This window comes from Tenrec ecaudatus, chromosome 15 (assembly GCF_050624435.1).
Source record: "Tenrec ecaudatus isolate mTenEca1 chromosome 15, mTenEca1.hap1, whole genome shotgun sequence".
Taxonomy (NCBI): Eukaryota; Metazoa; Chordata; class Mammalia; order Afrosoricida; family Tenrecidae; genus Tenrec; species Tenrec ecaudatus.
The window spans coordinates 70562882-70583516 of NC_134544.1; the positions used below are offsets into that span (position 1 = coordinate 70562882).

Genomic DNA, 20635 nt, shown 5'->3' on the forward strand with positions numbered 1-20635 from the left:
AAAAACATTGTTTACCTTGGGATTGAAAAATGCACTCATTATGGGCGAATGTATACTTCATTTAAAAAACAAACATATATATATATATATATATATATATATATATATATATATACACACACACACACACATAGGCTTCAATCTAATATGATACATAAGTGCTTATTTTGGAGCCCTGGCTTTGACATGTAGTAAGAGTTGTACTTCTAACCTCATGATCAGAGGCAAAAATCCCATTAGCTGCCTGTTGTGGCTCTGAAGGTGCAGAAACTCTGCACAGCAGTTTTATTGTGTCCTAAAGGGTGCTGACATGTCTAACGCTACTTGATGGTGTGTTTTAAAGGGTTTCTAAAGTGATGTTGTAATTTATAGTTCCCCTAGAAAATAATTTTAAATCTATAACAGCTTTTTATATAGCTCATTTGAAATGTTTCCAGATGCTTTAATTAACAATCATCTTTAAAGTTCATTGACTTGTCATTCTCCTTGTGTCACACAGTAAGGAATTGATAATTCTGTATTCTGTGAGGTAGGGATCAAGCTCTTTTGTTTCTTCCTTTTGACATGTATATTTGATTGTCCAATCTCCATTTGTTATAAAGACATCCTATATTCACATGTCTGAAAATTGTGAATTTTAGATTTTATTGCTCAGGGTATAAGCATATTTTCTGTCACTCAGTAAAGAGACCATTACCAGTATTGGGGACTTTGTGTGTTAAGAAGTGCGAAGAATAGTAACAGCATCTGGACCTACGTGTTATGCATTACATTGTATTCTCCCATCAGTCTCCAGATTGTGCATCACCAGCATCTTAGAGGAAAGAGGAAGAAGTACTTTGTTTGACTATTATTATTTCTGGGGTGGCATCATGAGAGATTCAAATTTGTGAACATCAATAGAGCTGATCCAGATAAGACAAAAATAAGAGCATCTCATTTGCCGGCAGTTCTAAGGACCAAAGAAAATGACCAATGCTCAGGTGATTCTGACGTATTTTATCCTTTTCTGTATGTCCTACTGGAATTGTAGGAGCCTGTGTATTATTGATTCAGTTCATTGGAAAAGTGGAAATTTGAAATAGAAGTTAGAGATGAACTTTTATTCTGATTTCAACATTGGGCTGGAGAAGATTACGAATATATTGATCATAGGGATAACACTAAACTATTGACATTGAGCATAATATGTCGCTAAGGATTTTTGGATGATGGTATCTTTCAACTCATAATTCATTATTCTATGGCCAACCCATGAGAATCATTCAAATTAAATGCTATGCCTTGTTTTCAGTGAGAAATAAGATCATGTCTTTTGGAGAGTTCAGTATTCCATGGGATTTTTGTCTGGGTTTCTTTAATGTTTCTTTCTGAAGGTGATGTGTTATGTAATTTCCCAAATATCAACATTCTCTTTAATGCATCTAAAATGGGCCTTGTAGCAATAGTGGTTTAAAAATGGTTGACAGTTTCTAACATCCTCTAACTATAGATGTAGGAGAGGGAATCAACCATCAGCATCAGCTCTGATTCCTATATGAGAGAGCTTAAACATACCTGTCCCCTTCAATGGCTTTCCAGTTCTGACAGCAGTTATCTCTACCTTAGTTTTCTCCTTCTAAGTTTCAGAATTCTTTCCAGTGGCCATATACCAATTATAGTATGGAGTCATAGGTTCAAGTTTTTTAAACAACAGAATGTAACTTGGTATCAGAATCAATGTGCTACACATTGGAGTTCCTACTAAGGAAACATGGAGGCAAAATTTGCTCTTGTTCAGGGCAGGCCTGTTTTCTCTTTCTGCTATCAGACATTTTCCCTTCTAAAGATAGGCTCATTTCTTACTTCCATCTGTATAGGCTCCTCTCAGCTCCTTGAGGATATCTTCCTCTTGATCTTGCCTACTATCTTGGCTGAAATGCGCCTGCCCCACTATCTTGGCTGAAATGCCCTTTATGGACCTGTCACCATTGGCTCTGTTGCTGTGTCTTTTCTGCCATGGTCATTATCTCCATTGGTACAGCTCTTGACACATGAATAGTACAGTTCATTTTGCAGGAACATCAGACCAGTCCCTATGAGGTAGAGGTTTAAGCTGTTCTGTGATTTGCTATGCAGTATCTCACAAAAGTAAATAGCTATCAAGTAAATAACTCTTCAGGTTTTGGAAACTGGTGAGTGCCAAATCCATAGTTCATGTATCAGTCTGGAGGGTTCTCCTCATTAATGTGTTTGTAAATGGTGATGAACCAGATCCTCAGATAGACAATAGTTCACTGTCTCACAAGTTGAAGTTGTTGAATCTGGTCAGATAAGTTAGGGGATGGTGAGGAACCCAAATGGGAAAGTCACACATTGTTGGCTTATAGTGGTGGAAACTCTCAAATCAGGTCACACATGTGGCCCCTCAATTGCAGGGATGTGAAGGAAATGGTTAATGTATTTCTGGAAGTTGGCAAATCCCCAAACCATGGGTTCATTCTGAACTATGTGCATAAAATTGCAGATGGCTTTGACAGCACCAAACAAAGTGGCACATAAGAACATGGCAATGACAGTAACAACACCAACAAGCTAACAAACAAGCCACTGACATACAAAATTTAAAAGGAGAAAAAGACAATAAATTAATAGATAGATAGATAAATAAACAAATAAATAAATAAATAAAATCCAGGGGGGGGGGGGGAAAGCGTGGTAATAGTTTAAGATCTGTTTGTTGACCTCCAAGGGTGTTTTCCAGATGAGTCTGATGGGGTGCAATGTCCTGGCCCCAAAGTCCATCCTTTATACTCCCTCGGGACCTCCTTGCTCTGCTTCCCCCACTGCTATATTGCACGCCCCCAGTGTTTTGCCTCAGTGTGGTGGGGTCAGCTCAGTCATATATCCGACACTATGTCTCCAGTGTTGTCCTGTGTAGGGTCATGTGTCAGTGCAGGATGTCGCATCTCACAATGGGGCCAGCTATATGATCCTCTCTGTACATTGGGCCCTCCGAGCCGGGCTATCTTCCTCTGAGCTTGGTGGGCCCAGGTCTGCTCCACTCCATTCTTCCTCCTTCCTTTGCTTCAGCTTCCTTATGGGTGTGGTCAGTTCCTTTCCCACACTAGATGATCTATTTTCATTTTCTGTGGCACTCCCTTCCATGATGGGGGTCAGGCTGATTCTGGTTAGGGCCGGCATAGGGGTGTTTTTGTGGATTCCTCTGTGCGTTACATTGCCCTCCTGGTTTGGCGTGTCATGGTGGGGTCTGTATGCACTTTCTAGTTCTGTGGGGACACAACCAATACTCTCCCCCTGGGTGAGTTAGTGCCCTGTTTCCCCTGTGCCATGAACTCAGTTTCTCCCCACTCCAATTCTCCCTTCCCTTATTTATGTTGGATTCTAATGTACCTCCCTAGGTGTGGCCAGCTCTCAATCCAACTATCAATGCTTCCACCTGTTTATTGCGAGATAAGCGTTTATTCTTCTATTCCTGGCATTCTAATTGTACTTACCTCAGGGAACTCATGTTATACCTGGCCTTTTGAATTTGGCTTAACTCGCTTAATATGATTCCTTGCAGCTCTTCCCATGAAACGACATGTTTCACGTGATCTTCCGTGCTTTTCAGTGCTGCACAGTACTCCGTTGTGTGTATGTGCCAGAGTTTACTAATCCATTCATCTATCGATGGAAACTCAGGCTGTTTCCAAGAGTTTGAGATTGTGAATTGTGCCATAATAAACACGGAAGCACAGATGACTGGTCGTGTTTTATTTGTTGTTTCCACTGGGTATATGTCCAGTAGAGGGATGACTGGGTCATAAGGTAGATCAATTTCCATTTTCTTTAAGTATCTCCAGATCGCTTTCCACAGTGCCTGTACAAATCTACACAACCACCAGCAGTGGAGGAGGGTTCCTACTTCACCACAGCCCCTCCAACACTTGTTGCTCTCTGATTTGGGATAGCCTCAGGGGTGTTAGGTGGTATCTCATGGTTGTTTTGATATGCATTTCTCTTATGGCTAATGACCTGGAACAATTTCTCATATTCTTATTGGCCATATGGGTCTTCTCCATAGTGAAAGTTCATTTCAGTTCTTTGGCCCATTTCCTTAGGGGGTTAACTGTTTTCCTCTTTTTGCAGGACATGATGGTGTTGTAGATTTTATAAATGAGCCCTTTGTCTGGTGTGTCATTACTAAAAATCCTCGCCTAGTCTGTGGGTTGTCTTGTCACCCTCTTGGTGAAGTCTTTCGAAGTGCACAGGTACTTTATTCTTATTAAATCCCATTTGTTGATTTCCAGTTCACCTGTGTGTGTACCCTTCTCTATTGCAGTGAGCCTATGAGTTCCCTGGGTCAGTGCTCTGAGTTTACTCCCAATTCCTTCCTTGATGGTCCTTATGGTTTGGAGTTTAACTTCTAGGTCTGTGATCCACCTTGAGTTTATTCTTGTGCATGAGGTGAGGTAAACGTCTTGCTTCATCTTTCTACATGTAGAAATCCATTGTTCCCAGCACCACTTGTTAAAAAGGGCATTGCTTCCCACTTGATGGTTTGGAGATCCTTATCGAAGGTCAGTTGTCTATATGCTGATGGTTTTAGTTTTGGGGTATCTATTCTTTTCCACTGGTCTGAGTGTCTCTCATTGTTCCATTACCATGCTATTTTACCACTGTAGCTGTGTAATAGGCATTAAAATTGGGTAAGGCAAGTCCTCCAACTGTGTCCTTCTTGAGGAGTTCTCGGCTAATTCTGGGTTTCTTCCCTCTCCATATGAAAATGGTGGTCAATTTGTCCATTTCTTTGAAGAAGATTGATGATATTTGCAATTGTATAGCATTGAACTTGTAAAGTGATTTAGGTAGGACTGTCATCTTTATTATGTTATGCCTTCCAATCCAAGAGCAGGAGATGTTATTCCATTTGTGGAGGTCGATTTTGGTTTCCTGTAGTAGGGTCCTATAGTTTTCCTTAATTAGGTCTTTAGCATTTTTTGTTATATTGCTGCGTATTTCAGTTTGCTCTTAACTACTGTAAAGGGTACTCCGTTCTTAATCCCCTCTTCCAAGGTTCTGTCTGATGTGTATAGAAAACCTGCCGACTTCTGTTTATTGATCTTCCATATTCCTCTATTGCTGTAAGTACTCCAGCTGTCGAGCTTTTGGGGTTTTCAATGTACAGGATCATGTTGTCTGCAAATAGCAATAGTTTCACCTCCTCCTCCCACATTTGGATACCTTAAATGTCCTTCCGCTGTCTTATGGTTTTAGCCAGAACCTCCAGAACAATATTGAATAGAAGTGGGGACAGGAGGTATCCTTGTCTTGTGCCCTTTTTCAGTGGGATTGTTTTTGTCTTTTCTCCATTGACTATGATGTTGGCTGTTGGCCTTTCATAGATAGCTTGTAACAGCTAGAAGAATATACTTTCCAAACCTATCTCAATGAGTGTCTTAATTAGGAATGGGTGTTTGATGTCAAATATTTGTCTATGTCTATGGCTATTACCATATGGTTTTTATCCTTGTTCTTCTCAATGTGGTGTATAATATTGATGGATGTTCAACCATCCCTGCATCCCTCGGATGAATCCTCCCTGGTCATAGTGGATGATATGTTTTATATACTTTTGTGTTCTATTGGCCAAAATTTTGTTAAGGATTTTTGCATCTATGTTCATTAGAGATAGATATTGGTCAGTAATTCTCTATACCTGTGGCATCTTTGGCCTGTTTGGGTATCAAAGTAATGCTTGCTTCGTAAAATGAGTTTGGGAGTTTGCCATCCTCTTCTATGATATGGAATACTTTGTGGAGGACCGGTGTCAACTCTTCCCTGAATGCTTGGTAGAATTCTGCGGTGAAGCCATCTGGCCCTGAAGCTTTTTTTGTTGGTAGGTTCTTGATGAAGCTATTCCTTCCTTCACTATGGTTTGTTGAGATTCTTGATCTCGGAAATAATCTAGGGACAGACTGTTTTTCCAAATATTTATCCATGTCTTCCATGTTTCTGAATACATTAGAGTACAAACCTTCATAGTACTTTGTGATTATCCTTTGAATCTCATTGGGATCTGTTGTTATTGCCCTTTCATCCCTCATCCTGGCTATTGATGTTTCCTCCTTTCTATCCTTGGTAAGCTTTGCCAGAGGACTGTCAATTTTGTTAATTATTTCATAGAACCAGCTCTTAGCTGCATTTATCTTTTGCATTGTTCTCTTGTCTTCCCACTGGTTTAACTCCTCCCCGATTTTCATTATTTCTTTTCTCTTGCTATTGGAGGGGTTGTTCTGCTGACTCTGTTCTAGTTGTTGGAGATTTTGTGTTACCGTATCTGTCATGTGCATATCCTTTTTTCATATATGCATTTCATGATATCAAGCTACCTCTGCTAACTGCCTTCGGAGTGTCCTATATGTTTTGATATGTTGTGTTCTTGTTCTCCTAGTTTCTAGAAACTTCTTAATATCCTCTCTAATCTGGACCTGTACCCATTCATGTCACAGGAGATCATGTTTCATTCTCCAATTGGTTGCCCTTGCTTTTCTGGACGTCCTCTTGTTAATCTCCAGTTTTATGGCAAGGTGATATGAGAAGGATGTCTGATAATATCTGTGTTTGAATTTACTCAGGCTGGACTTGTGTCCCAGCATGCGGTCTATTCTTGTAAAAGATCCATGTGAACGCTTTTGCATTTGCATGAAAAGCTTTATAAATGTCTATCAGGCCCTGTTGCCTAATTACATTGTTTAGCTCTATCGCCTCTTTACTGAGCTTTTTCCCAGTGATCTGTGTTTATCTGATAGTGGAGTGTTATGGTCACCTACTTTGATTGTTGAGTATGTGATTTCTTTTTTCATCTTTTTAATAGTTTGACAAAATTTGCCACACCATTATTAGGAGCATAAATATTCAATATGCTAAGTGTTTCTTGGTTTACTTAACCTTTGAGCATTAGGTAATGCCCCTCTTTGTTTCTTTTTATGGTTTGGATCTTGAAGTCCATTTTGTCAGAGATTAAAATAGCCACCCCTGCCTTTTTTTGAGTTACCATTGGATTGGTAAACTCTCTGCAAGCCCTCTATTCTTAGCATATTCATGGCTGTGCCTTAAGATGTGTCTCTTGCAGGCAGCAGACTGATGGATTATGTTTTGTGAATGAGTCCTCAAGTCTTTTTCTTTTCATGGACCGGTGGAGTCCATTGGAATGCAGAGTTATTATCACTATCTGTGGATTCATAGTTGTCATATCCTGTTTTGTGTTTTGGATAACTTCATATCAGTGTACTGTGTTTGAGTGGAGAGTTTCTATCTTGTCTTCTTTTCCATCTGCGACCCTGTTGTCCAGGTAATTGTTGCTGGTATGTTGGCTTCTAGATGGAGATGGGCTATATGGTGGTCTCCTGTTAGTTCTTGGTGGAGATTGATCCTCTGGTCATTGTGAATCAGCCAGTATCTTCTGCAGGGTCGGGTGTCTTGAAGCATATCCTTTGAGTCTTTCCTCGTCCTCGAAGACCCTTATCTCAGCATCTACCTTAATGGATAACTTGGTAGCGTACAGGATTCTGGGAGAGGTTTTTTTTCTTTCAGCTTTTGGGAGATGTTGCTCTATTCTCTCCTCCTCTTCATGATATCTGCTGATAGGTCTAAGCATATTCTTATCTGCGCTCCTTTGTATGTGACTGTCTTCCTTTCTCTTGCTACTCTTAAAATTTTCTTTTCCCTCTAAATTGGATACTTTTACTATTCTATGTCTTGGTGTGTTCTTCTTGGGGTCTAATCTAGCTGGCGTCCTTTCTGCTTCTAAGGAGTGCCTGCTTTTCCTTGTTAGGGTGGGAAAGTTTTCTTCCAGAAATTCCTTTACTATCTTGGCTGTTGACTTGTGTGTTGTATTGTTCTCTAGTAGACCAATTATTTGAATATTATTCCTCTTCATCTGTAATTGATTTCAGGTTATCTTCTGCTTGTTTAATTTTCCTGTCTTTCTCACTTGCTTAGGTCTGTTTGGGTGTCCTCAAGATCACTGATATGGTTCTCTGCCTCCTCAAGCCCAATCTTAATTCAGTGACTTTGTGTGTGGCTTCTCCTACCTCCTTTGTTAGCTCCTGTAGTTCCCTTTGGTGGGTTGATTTCATCCCCTCTATTATGGACTTCAACTTCTCTATTATTGTATCCTTATTCTGGGTTGCTTCCCTCAGTTCCTGTAGTATTGCCAGCAGACGGCTGAAGATTTCCTTCTGGGGAAGATCTGTATCTGTTTATTCTATGAGAGACGTTAGCTCTGCTACTATGTTTTCTCTTTTCTGTTGGGAGTGATGTAGTCTGTTGATTTTTCCTCGACCCTATCTTAGGCCCCCATATTTCTGGGAGGTCAGGGGGCCCTTATCTGTGTTATTGTTAAGAATTCTTTCAGGCGATGCCTATGACCTGTTCTAAAGATGGGTCAGACTGCTGTGTAGGCAGAATTCCCAGAAGGCTTAGTGACCAGCAATGGTGAGATGTTTCAGCGACTGGAGTGGAGGCTGAAGCCTCAGTGAGTGCCCCCGGGCTGCTTTGACCTTTTCTGTCAGGATACCCTTAATAACCCCCCCCTTTTTAGTAATAAAAATGGAAAAGTTAAAATTAAAAAAATAATTTTTAAAAAAATTGGGAGAAAAAATAGAGAAAGACAGAAGGGGAAGCTATAAAAGAGGAGATAAGAAGTGATAAGTGAAAGTGGAAGGAGCAAAAAAAGATAGAAAACCTATAGAAAAGGGACAGAAGAGAAGTAATAGTAATAATGAAAAGGAGGAAGAAAAAGAGAGAAAACAAAGAAAGTGAAAGAAAAAAGAAGAAAACAAGCATGAGATAAAAGATATATATATAAATTCCCCCATTCTTTTCCCTCTAAGTTAGAAATGCCTTATAGAAGGCGGAGGTGGGCCAGTCCTCACTACCACAGGACATGTTGCTGATCTGGGCTCTGGAGCAGGGCTATGTGAGTGAAAAATGCTCCTCCGATCAACCACCACTCCCAGGTCCCTGCAGTCCTGTAGAGTTAAGCCTGTGGGCAGAGGCTACCAAGGCGGGAGAAGCCCCAGAGGGATAAGCTTCCTGCACTGGCAGGAAAAGACTGGGGCCACAAGGGGTGCTGAGGGAGGCAAAGGCCTCAGTGCTTGCCTCCTGTACCAGCTGGAAAGGGCTGGGGTAGGCTTAGAAGCTGGTACTGGGGTTCCCACAGTGCACTGCACTGGTGAAAGCCAGCTGGAGCATACAAACAGTACCGGTGGGGACCACAGAGCCACGACCTCGGCTCCTTGCAGGCAGGGAGCAGCGCAGGCTCCTTAGCGTCCTGTTCTGAGCTGGATCAGACCGAGGTGAGTCGGCCCTCCACCCTGGGAGGAACGCACCAGAACAGGCTCAGTACTCAGCCACAGGCTGCTGGAAACCGCGCAGCACACCGGGGAAGGCAAAGCTGCTCCAGCGGGGCCACAAAGCCCTTTTGCTCGCGTTCCTAACTGGCAGGAGTGCCCACTGTTACGCCCAGGGATGTCAATGCTGGAAGGAACGCCCCGAGGCAGGAGGCTTTAGCGCTCCCTGGGCTGCGGGCACTGGGCTCTGTGGTGGTGCAAGTCAGCCTGCAGTAGCTCCTGCGTAAATGCAGCATCAGGGACAGAAGCGGTTTGGGCTCCGGGTGAAGGCCCTTGCTGGTGGGAAGTGAAGCGGGAGCTAGGCTGACCGAAGGTGTGTGTGTGTGGGGGGGTGGGTTGGGGGTCAGGCATACGAGGTGGCAGTGGAGAGGTCCCATGCACCAATAGGGGTGGATGGTCCCCCGTGGGGGTTGCCCAGGCAGCCACTAGTAGCCTGTAGACCAATTACCCAGGCCTTGGTTGAATGGAGTGAGGGATGCGGCCCAAGTGCAGATCCGTGCCATGTGGGGAGAGGGGAACCACAGGAAAGGGAAGATTCTCTCCAAGTGGGGTCCCTCGAGTGGGCAGTTGCTGTAGGGGGTCCCACCACCACTGTGCCTGTTTCGGCAGAGCAGTCAAGCAACTCGGAGCACGGGGTCCCAGTCTGGGGATGGAGTGGGACTATATAGCTAGACGGAGCTGCGGTGGCGGGAGCTTAATGACATGATATTTCCCACAAATCGGATCCTGGATTACCGAGGCCCTGGCTCAGGACTAATGTATGGGGTGGGGTGCTGTCCCGGGGGATATTTCACTCATCAGACTCCTTCCACTCGGCTACCTGGACAGCAAACCCGCCTTGTTTGAAAGTACTCTCAGAGTATGCTGGTCTCCTGATCCGCCATCTTCCCAGAAGTCCTTGGTTAAATTTTCAATACATATATAGTTTTAATTATTCTATTGTGAGTCTTACAGATATCATAACATTCCATAGTTCTATCACATGAAACACTATTAAACAATTGCTACCACAATGTTTCCAAACATTTTCTTTATTTTAGAACTCCTTGATATCAGCTCCCTTTTATTCCCTCTCTTCAATCTCTTTATTGTGGAAAACAGAACCTTCATAAAAGTGTAAGCAGCCTCTTTTCTATACTTCTTACCAGCAGGGCTTAGAAGACAAGGGCTAGTGCTAGAGGAAATTGTCCAGAGTCCAGAGGATATAGATAAAGGTGATAACACACAATCCTCCAGGTACAAAGAGTTTTGTCTACACTGCTTTCCGTTAGATGAAAGTATAAAGCTGTCTCCTAAAGGCATCCAACTTTTGCTACTCATCTAAAAGATGCCTAGCTTTAAGAGTAATAAGGTTCTCTTTGTTGCTATCAAGGAGTCAACTATTCCTTTGTCTCTTACATGCCTTCTGGATGGGTCCTAAGAGACAGTTGTGTAACTGAGGGGCAGAAATAAAAAGGGAGAGAAAAGTATTTCTGCGGTCACCTCATCCATGATGTCAGGTCTGAGCTGGATAGAGAGAATATATACACTCACCGATTTATATTAACTCCGGGCATGCAAACCCATCCCCACCCCACAACACACACACACACACACACACACACACACACACACACACAGACACCTACCTACATAATGAGGTGGGAAGTTTCTTTACGCTGGAGGTCCCTTAGTTCATTGGTTGAGTAACTTAACACCAGTGCTGAGGGCAGTTAGAGGGGAGTAACTTGTCCCCTGACTGGGAATATAATATGAGTGTGTCTGCTTCTATACATAAAGCTGGTGGCTGTTAGAGATTAGCCATGTGCTCCTATGAGGTATCATTAAGGTATCACTACAATGGGAGGATATTGTGGGGATGATGGGGATGAATTTTCATTAGGACCATATGACTGGGACTCTTCTCTAACATACAAATATGAAGGCCTCCCTCCACCCAGAATACTGGCCTTGCAGGCTTCTTTAATGCAGACAATAGAGAATTCATCTACAAATGCTCTCTTCCTGGTCCTCAATTTCACAGCTTGATACTTATCATGAAGTGTTTTAAAACGTTCAGGGTGTCCCAGATTCACACTTTGCCCATTCTGTTATGTATTTGGCTGCTAGAGACTTGCATGTCTCACTCCTATATAAACACTGTTAAATGACGTCGATCACTCATCAGCATTACAGATCAGACTGCTATACTCTATTTTTTGCTCTCTGCTTTATCTTCCTAAATGTCACATGCTACTTCTATGAACCCATTTAACTGTGAGGCTGGATCCCACAGTTTATGTCTGCTTTAAGAGTTGGTACAAAAATTTTAATAACACTTGTAGTCAATGTTCTTACTTGCAGGCATGTGAAAATTAACCCACCCATGGCAACATTGTAATTCAGGAAGGATCTTGCAATGTACTTGTTTTTGATGATGAGCATGACACCAATCTTAATGAATTTGTCAGTCTCAGTCTTATAAACCACTTAAATCTAAAAATAACTAGTGCTTAAAGTACAATAATACATACAATATCAGTTTTTAAACATATCATTTTGACAACTTGCCATTTTTCTTGATAGTGCTTCATATATTCTGTCTTCCAATTATTAGTACATGTTTGTAGGCAGCTATATTTTCTCCTGTCATGTCACACAGTGAAGGTCCCCAAAGGATTACTCCATCCACATCATTACTGTTGACTGTACTTTGAGAACTTAGTACTTATAAAGTGTTATTTAAGTGCCATTAAACCTGAGGGGCTCATGTTCTAGAAGTTAATCACCAGTTCTTCCTCCTAGTCTGTATTTCTGGAATTTCTACTTAGACCTGTGCACCATGTGTGATCCTGATGATATTTTAAATACTGGTGGCATTGTTTTCTATGTCACAGCAATCTGGACACCCCCACAGGAAAACACTGGAAGAGGAGTTTTGTAAGATAGACTGTAGGCTTTCCATAAGTCTCATATATACCTGTAAAATTGTGTTCTCCGAAGTTGAACATTCTGCATTTTTCACATTTCCAGTTTGTCTAGTACTTAGTTCTCTTTCAGTAAAGACTGATGGAATGAATACATCTGATCTCAAGCAACTGAAATTAGCAGGCCTTACCACCCTTGTGTGTCTGTGTTTTGCTTGTATTTATATTCTTTTTATATTTTCACAGTCCTATTAAGCAACTACCAAAGTTGTGTTCATTCATTATTTTCACACTCAAACTGATTTCTATAGTAACCGTGTTTACCATTTGGATTGTTTACACAATTCTAAAATAAAGAAGTCAGTTGTTTTCAATGGAGACGAGAAAACTTTTCTTGATATTCAACAGGAACCATTTTATACTGAAATGAAATTTCCTGATTGTGAAAAATCCAGTAGTATGAAGTCACAATGCATTCAGCATCAGGAATCTGACAAAACTGAGAAACCACGCATAGGTGATAAATGTGGGAGAACCTTCTTCAAGGAGTCTTTCCTCTGTGAGCACCACTTCAGTCATATTCTAGATAAGACTTATGAATGCATTCAGGGTGGGCAAGGGTTCGACAAAGCATTCAAACTCACTGTACATTATCAAATAGCACATAAAGGAAAAAACCCATACACAGGGTTGGAATATGGCAAAGCTTACCACAGTAATACATATTGCGAGGAACATCAGAAAACTCATGTGGTAGGTACCCCCTGTGTATGCAGTGAATGTGGGGAAGGATTTAACAGGAACAGTGATCTCACTGCTCATCAGCAAACTCCTACTGGAGAGAAACCCTATGTATGTCATGATTGTGACAAACCCTATGTATGTCATTCAGATAGCACATCTCAAAATTCATCTACGAAGTCATACTGGAGAAACTCCTTATGTATGCAGTGAGTGTGGTAAAGCTTTCAGTCAGAAGCAAAGCCTAACATCACATCAGACATTTCACACAGGAAAGAAACCGCATATATGTGGTGAGTGTGGAAACACCTTTATCAGGAAGACCAACCTTACTGTTCATCAGCGAACTCATACGGGAGAGAAACCCTATGTATGTGGTGAATGTGGAAAAGCTTATACCTGGAAGAATGTTTTCACTGTTCATCAGTGAACTCATACTGGAAAGAAACCCCATGTGTGTGGTGAATGTGGAAAAACCTTTATCTGGAAGAAGAACCTCAGTGATCATCAATGAATGCCTACTGGAAAAATACCTAATATATGCGATAAATATGGTAAAGCTTTCAGTCAGAAATAATATCTTACAACACATCAGACATTTCTTTTTTTTTAAACAATTTATTAGGGGCTCATACAACTCTTATCACAGTCCATACATATACATACACCAATTGTATAAAGCACATCGGTACATTCTTTGCCCCAATCATTCTCAAAGCATTTGCTCTTCACTTAAGCCTTTTAGATAAGGTCCTCTTTTTTTCCCTCCCTCCCCGCTCCCTCCACCCTCATGTGCCCTTGGTAATTTATACATCGTTATTTTGTCATATCTTGCCCTATCCGGAATCTCCCTTCCCCCCCTTCTCTGCCGTCCCTCTCCCAGGGAGGAGGTCACATGTGGATCCTTGTAATCAGTTCCCCCTTTCCAACCCACTCACCCTCCACTCTCCCAGCTTCGCCCCTCACACCCTTGGTCCTGAAGGTATCATCCACCCTGGATTCCCTGTGCCTCCAGCCCTCATATGTACCAGTGTACAAAGTCTGCCCTATCCAGCCCTGCAAGGTAGAATTCGGATCATGGTAGTTGGGGGGAGGAAGCATCCAGGATCTGGGGGAAAGCTGTGTTTTTCATCGGTACTACCTCGCACCCTAATTAACCCATCTCCTCTCCTAAACCCTTCTGTGAGGGGATCTCCATTGGCCAACACTTGGGCCTTGGGTCTCCACTCTGCACTTCCCCCCTTCAGTCAATATGGTATACACACACACACACACACATATACATACATACACACACATATATATACACACATATATATTTTTTATTTTTTGCATGATGCTTTATACCTGGTCCCTTTGGCACCTCGAGATCGCACTGGCCAGTGTGCTTCTTCCATTTGGACTTTGTTGCTTCTGAGCTAGATGGCCGCTTGTTTATCTTCAAGCCTTTAAGAACCCAGTCACTATCTCTTTTGATAGCCGGGCACCATCAGCTTTCTTCACCACATTTACTTGTTCACCCACTTTGGCACCAGCCATTGTGTCGGGAGAGTGAGCATCATAGAGTTCTAATTTAATAATAGAAAGTATTCATGCATTGAGGGAGTGTTTGAGTAGAAGCTCAAGATCCTTCCGCCACCTTAATACTTAACCTATAAATATAGACACATAGATCTATTTCCCCATCCTCCTGTATATATTTGCAAGTACATGTCTTTGTCTAGACCTCCATAAATGCCCTTTGACTCCTAGCTCTTTCCTCCATCTCCCTTGACTTGCCTCCTGCCCTACTACCATGCTTCGTCGCCACCTGGGCGAGAGTATACCTCTTCTCTAAGCAACCTTACCCTTGATCATTTCCCACCATGCCTGCCATTCCCCCCTCTCTACCATTTTGGGTCCCATGTTGTTCCCTTGTCCCTGTGTTTGTTAACCCCACTTCCTTTCCCCCCTACCCCGCCACCCCAAGTCCCCCCGGAACTGTCGGTCCCGTTTTTTTTCGTCCAGATAGTTCTTCAACCCTGTCCTATTCAGACAGACCTGTGGAGACACTAACATGCATGAAAACAAGACAGAGGAATACAAAGCAACAGTATACAACCAGACAACAAAACAACAAAAACAAACCACAGACAAAGAACAAAACAAAACACTTCACAAAAGAAAGGCTTGTAGTTAGTTCAGAGATCATTTGCTGGCCCTTAGGAGCGTTTTCCAGTCCAGTCTGTTGGGGCAGCACGCCCTGGTCCCAAAGTCCACTTTCAGCATTCCCTGGGGACCTTGCCACTCCATTCCCTTGCTGTTCCGCTGCAGTCCCCCAGTGCTTTGCCTCGGTGTGGTGGGATCAGGTCTGGTGTAATTCTCACACGGTGTCTCCGGTGCTGTCCCCTGTATCGCCCTTAGTCACTGAGTGGCATCATTTCTCATAGTGGGGCCAGCCATGTTGTTCTCTCTGTGGACTGGCTGCTCTACTCAGGAACATCCTCCTCATGGCCTGGTGGGCCAGGCTGTGTTCCACTCTCTCCTCCTGCCCCTTCATCTGCTCCCATGTGCTCTGATCAGATATGTCCATCTCCCAGAGCTGCAGAGTCAATGTAGTCCTTTGGAACAAATTCTTTTCGGGGGAGGGCAGGAATCCACTTCATTTATGGTGCTGGGGCCAGCTTCCCAGATGTCTCCACTGGTTTCCTAATCCACGCCTGGATATTGCATTCACACCTTGCGGCACTTGGTTGAAGTCTGGTCCCACTTTCCCTGTGGAGATATAAACAATACCCTCCCCTTGGGTGGATTAGTGCCCCTTGCCCCCACTACCTTTTTCTTCCTTATATTCATCCTTTTGTTTTCCTTTCCCCCCCTCCTCCACCATGGTCTACCATGTGCATGCCTGGTTTTGGTCTGGTCTCTACCATACTACACAGTCTTTGCCTCAAAAATGTTTGTATACAGTAGCTTTTTCCCCTATGCCACTTTTGCTTTTTTAAAAAAAATTTTTATTCTTACCTCAGCGGGCTTATGTTGTACTTAAAAAAAAAAAACTACAGGTATCAGCCTCCTACCACCTCCCCCTCCCTGATTGCTTAATCAAAAGAGTTAACAGAAAATTCACCTTTGAATATCCCCATATTTCTTTTTTTTTTTTTTAACAATTTATTGGGGCTGATACAATTCTTTTCACAGTTCATACATATACATACATCAATTGTATAAAGCACATCTGTACAGTCTTTGCCCTAATCATTTTTTTCTCCTCTTTTCTTCTTTTACATTTTATTAGGGACTCCAACAACTCTTACCACAATCCATACATATACATACATCAATTGTATAAAGCACACCCATACATTCCCTGTCCCAATCATTCTCAAGGCATTTGCTCTTCACTTAAGCCCCTTGCATCAGGTCCTCTTTTTTTTTCCCCCCTCCCTCCCTTTTCCCCCCTCTCATATGCCCTTGGTAGTTTATACCTCGTTATTTTGTCATATCTTGCCCTATTCGGGGTCTCCCTTCCCCCCTTCTCTGCTGTCCCTCTACCAGGGAAGAGGTCACATGTGGATCCTTGTAATCAGTTCCCCCTTTCCAACCCACTCACCCTCCACTCTCCCAGCATCGTCCCTCACGCCCTTGGTCCTGGAGGTATCATCCACCCTGGATTCCCTGTATCTCCAACCCTCATATGTACCAGTGCACAGCCTCTGTCCTATCCAGCCCTGCAAGGTAGAATTCGGATCATGGTAGTTGGGGGGAGGAAGCATCCAGGATCTGGGGGAAAGCTGTGTTCTTCATCGATACTACCTCACACCCTAATTAACCCATCTCCTCTCCTAAGCCCCTCTATGAGGGGATCTCCATTGGCCGACACTTGGGCCTTGGGTCTCCACTCTGCACTTCCCCCTTCATTTAATATAATATATATATACACATACATATATACATATACACATAAATACACATACATACACACACTTATATCTTTTTTTTTTTTGCATGATGCCTTATATCTGGTCCCTTGGGCACCTCGTGATCGCACTGGCCGGTGTGCTTCTTCCATGTGGGCTTATTTGTTTCTGAGCGAGATGGCCGCTTGTTCACCATCAAGCCTTTAAGACCCCAGACACTATCTCTTTTGATAGCCGGGCACCATCAGCTTTCTTCACCACATTTGCTTGTGCACCCATTTGTCTTCAGCGATCCTATCATGGAGGTGTGCAGTCAATGAGATGATTTTGTGTTCTTTGATGCCCCCATATTTCTTATTCATAAAATCAAAACATGACTGAGTGATTATAAAAGGAGAAAAAGTAAAACTTAAGCACATATGGGTGTTTTTAGGTATGTATTATTTAGTTTGTTTCAAACTAGCAACCATCTTTAGGCACAAGGATTTATAATTCACCGTAGTCCAAGTTACATGGGACATAGAAAAAACATTCAGATGTATTGAAAATGACATGCTGTGTGGGTTTTTGGTTAAGACCAACAACAGCAAATTAGAATAATAAATTCTATCTTGACAAAGAGTTTAGATAATTTTCAGAATCATGAATACTTACCTGGCAGGGGAGATACCATGATCACGAAAGTGGTTTTCCCAGGGCGAGGCTTATCCATTATACTCCGGATGTGCTGACCCTTGCGATTTCCCCAAATGTGGGAAACTCGACTGCATAATTTGTGGTAGTGGGGGACTGCGATCACGCTCTCCCCTGTTATTAAAAAAAAGAAAAGAAAAAAAAAGTTCAGATACATGATCTCTGTATTAACATTATCTGCATGGACTGCGTTTAGAAGAAACACATCATTAGAAAGATCTAGTATCTTTATTTTTAAAGTTATATGTTTTATTCCTGAATTACGAAGTAACATTGGTCAAAGATACAAAATGTTCTTCGTTCTCAGAGTCCTACTGCTATTGTCATTGGAAACAGCTCTTTAAACGATTCTTACTAGATTTTAGATTGACCAATAAGCCCCAAAACTATTGTGCCCTCCACTTGCATTGCTGGTGGAACTTTCAGCAAACTATCCTAGTCAGGCTTCTTTCAAGGTGTTTGATGTGGTTTTCTGCCACTGTATCCCTGGGGAATAAATATCAGCCTATGAAATCAGTAAGGTTAATATAGAAAGGAAAGAAACACAGGATAAATAAAACACACTATTTAAAAGTCAAACAAAACTTTAATAACGTGTTATATAGTCATGACACTTAAAGCAACCTGGTACAATGGTATATATGAATAGCAGTGGATTAGAATTGATAACCTAGATATACAACCAGGTACGTATAGACAACCTAATCTTTGATAAAGGACTAAAACACATTAAGTGGACAGGAGATATCCTTTTCAACAAATGATGTTGGAAAAATTGGATTTCCACCTGCAAAAGAATGGAATAAAGTCCATACCTCATGCCACATACAAAAATGAACGCATGATAAATCCAATACCTACATATAAACCTTAGATCATACAGCCAGACAATAAAAATGTAGGGACAAATTTGAGGGCAGTTATACAAGATATAAACACACTATGGCCATAATAAAAATATTCACATTATAGAAGACAAAATAAAGAACTGGGAGCTACTAAAAATACATTAATGCACATCAAAAGCCTTCATCTATAAATCCCTGAGGACCAATAATGAGAGTAGCCATACCAGGAGGGGAAGGGGATGGTGGAGTAGAAAGGGGGAATCGAACACAATGATCTACATATAATCCTCTCCCTGGGGGTCGGACAACAGAAAAGTGGGTGAAGGGAGACATCTGGCAGTTTAAGATATGACAAAACAAGAATAACCTATAAATTATCAAGGGTTCGTGAGGGAGGGACTGTGAAATAGAGGAAAATGAGATGATAACAAGGGCTCAAGTAGAAAGAAATGTTTTGAGAATGATGATGGCAACAAATGTACAAATGTGCTTCACACAATGATGTATAGATTGGGATAAGAGTTGTACGAGCCCACAATAATATGACTAAAAAAACCAAAACAACTTCACAAAGAACACTAGGATACAGTTAATTCACATTTCCTAACTTGTGTATATCTGCATGAATGCCTGATTGCAAGTCTCACTCTCTATTATTTCATTCTAGTCCATTAGGCTAAATAACCGCTTCTTGACTTTTTATAATAAAGCTTACATTTTAAATATATTTAAGAATGAAATATAAGAGAATCATAGAATAATTAATGCTTTTGGTATTGTTCTTTGACAGGTGTGGCTTTGACGGGTGACCAGCTATTCCTCACCTCTCTTGACTTTCATTATAACTAAGAATTTCCCCTGTGTGACTGATTTTTAGTGGAATTTTCTCAAAGAACAGGTCCAGTCAATCCCGAAGGATCTAGGTTGCTGACTCCTACCTTTGAGTGACTCATGGTCTCAAGTCTAACATTTCCACATAAAAGAGCTTGTTCCCCTTTAATACAGAAAAGAGTGACTTCTACTCACATTGGTAGAGTCATGGTGAACTACAACCCAGAAAAGCAGGGAATAGACTTCCAGCAAGATGGCGATGGTGTAACACATACCAGAGGGACTCCACAGGGAAATTCAACACTGTTGGAATGCAGGAGGAATATCATAAAGATAAGTAGGCACAGACCGATGGGGTTTTGAGGGGCTGGGGTCTTTTGGCTTACCTCAGTGGAGGTCGCTGGGGCTTCACCTTGGTCCCGCCACTGTCTCTGCTGGAGCCGGGACCATGTGGAGCCTGTAGGGAGGCTTGGTCTCAACACAGCCACAGTTTTTCACCACCAGCCTCAGGGCAGGGACTAAACCCATGGGGCTCCTCTCTGTCACCCCTAGATCTTGGAGGGCTGCACAGGGAGGGGGCCTCTTCTCAACACAGCCACAGCTTGCCGCATGCTGCCGCAGAGCAGGGACTAAACCCTGCAGCTCCACACTGGCAGGGATCTAACTCAGCTACATTGTTGCTTTGTTTCCATCTCTTCACTATATCCCCTCCCCCTGCTCCCATGCATCCAGAGCTTGCTTGTTAACTTTTTTCCCTCCTCTTTGCCTCTTTCTTGGTCACTCACAAGCTATTGCTAACCTCCAGACCACTTCCCTTAGCCTAGGGCATTTACACCTGTGCCACACCCAGCTAGGTGAGCTCCACCCTGTGTAGCTAGGGAGGCTGGGAAAAGGCCTGCTGACCCCCACAAGGGGATACTCTGCTCAACTTATTTTTTTCTGCTCAACTTCTTCCTGGGGAATTCCTGCCTGTGTGCCTGGGGTCACAAATTAAAAGAGGGACCAGATTTCAACCCGATGCTGCAAGATGTGAATCCAACATGACCGCCTAGAGTGAGAAATCAGTGAAGAGGTCTGGGGGGCCGGCCCCAACCCCAACTACTAAGGGGACATTTTCCCCTCCCCTCAGAAGAATTTATATCAAAGGATGACACTGAATCTACAGTTCTGGGAGAGGGACATATCTGATCGGAGCACATGGGAGCAGATGGAGGGGGAAGAGGAGAGAGTGGAGCACATCATGGCCCACCAGGCCAGGAGGTCGATGTTCCCAAATAGAACAGCCAGTCGACAGAGAGGACCACATGGCCAGCCCCACT

General features: G+C 42.5%; 1 non-coding gene across 1 annotated transcript; it reads left to right on the forward strand.

Annotated features, from left to right (window-relative positions):
* Nucleotides 1-17590: 17590 nt before the first annotated feature.
* On the forward strand, nucleotides 17591-17754 carry LOC142428338 (U1 spliceosomal RNA). Its single transcript, XR_012780259.1, has one exon. It is a non-coding gene; the product is annotated as a U1 spliceosomal RNA (small nuclear RNA).
* Nucleotides 17755-20635: the final 2881 nt, after the last annotated feature.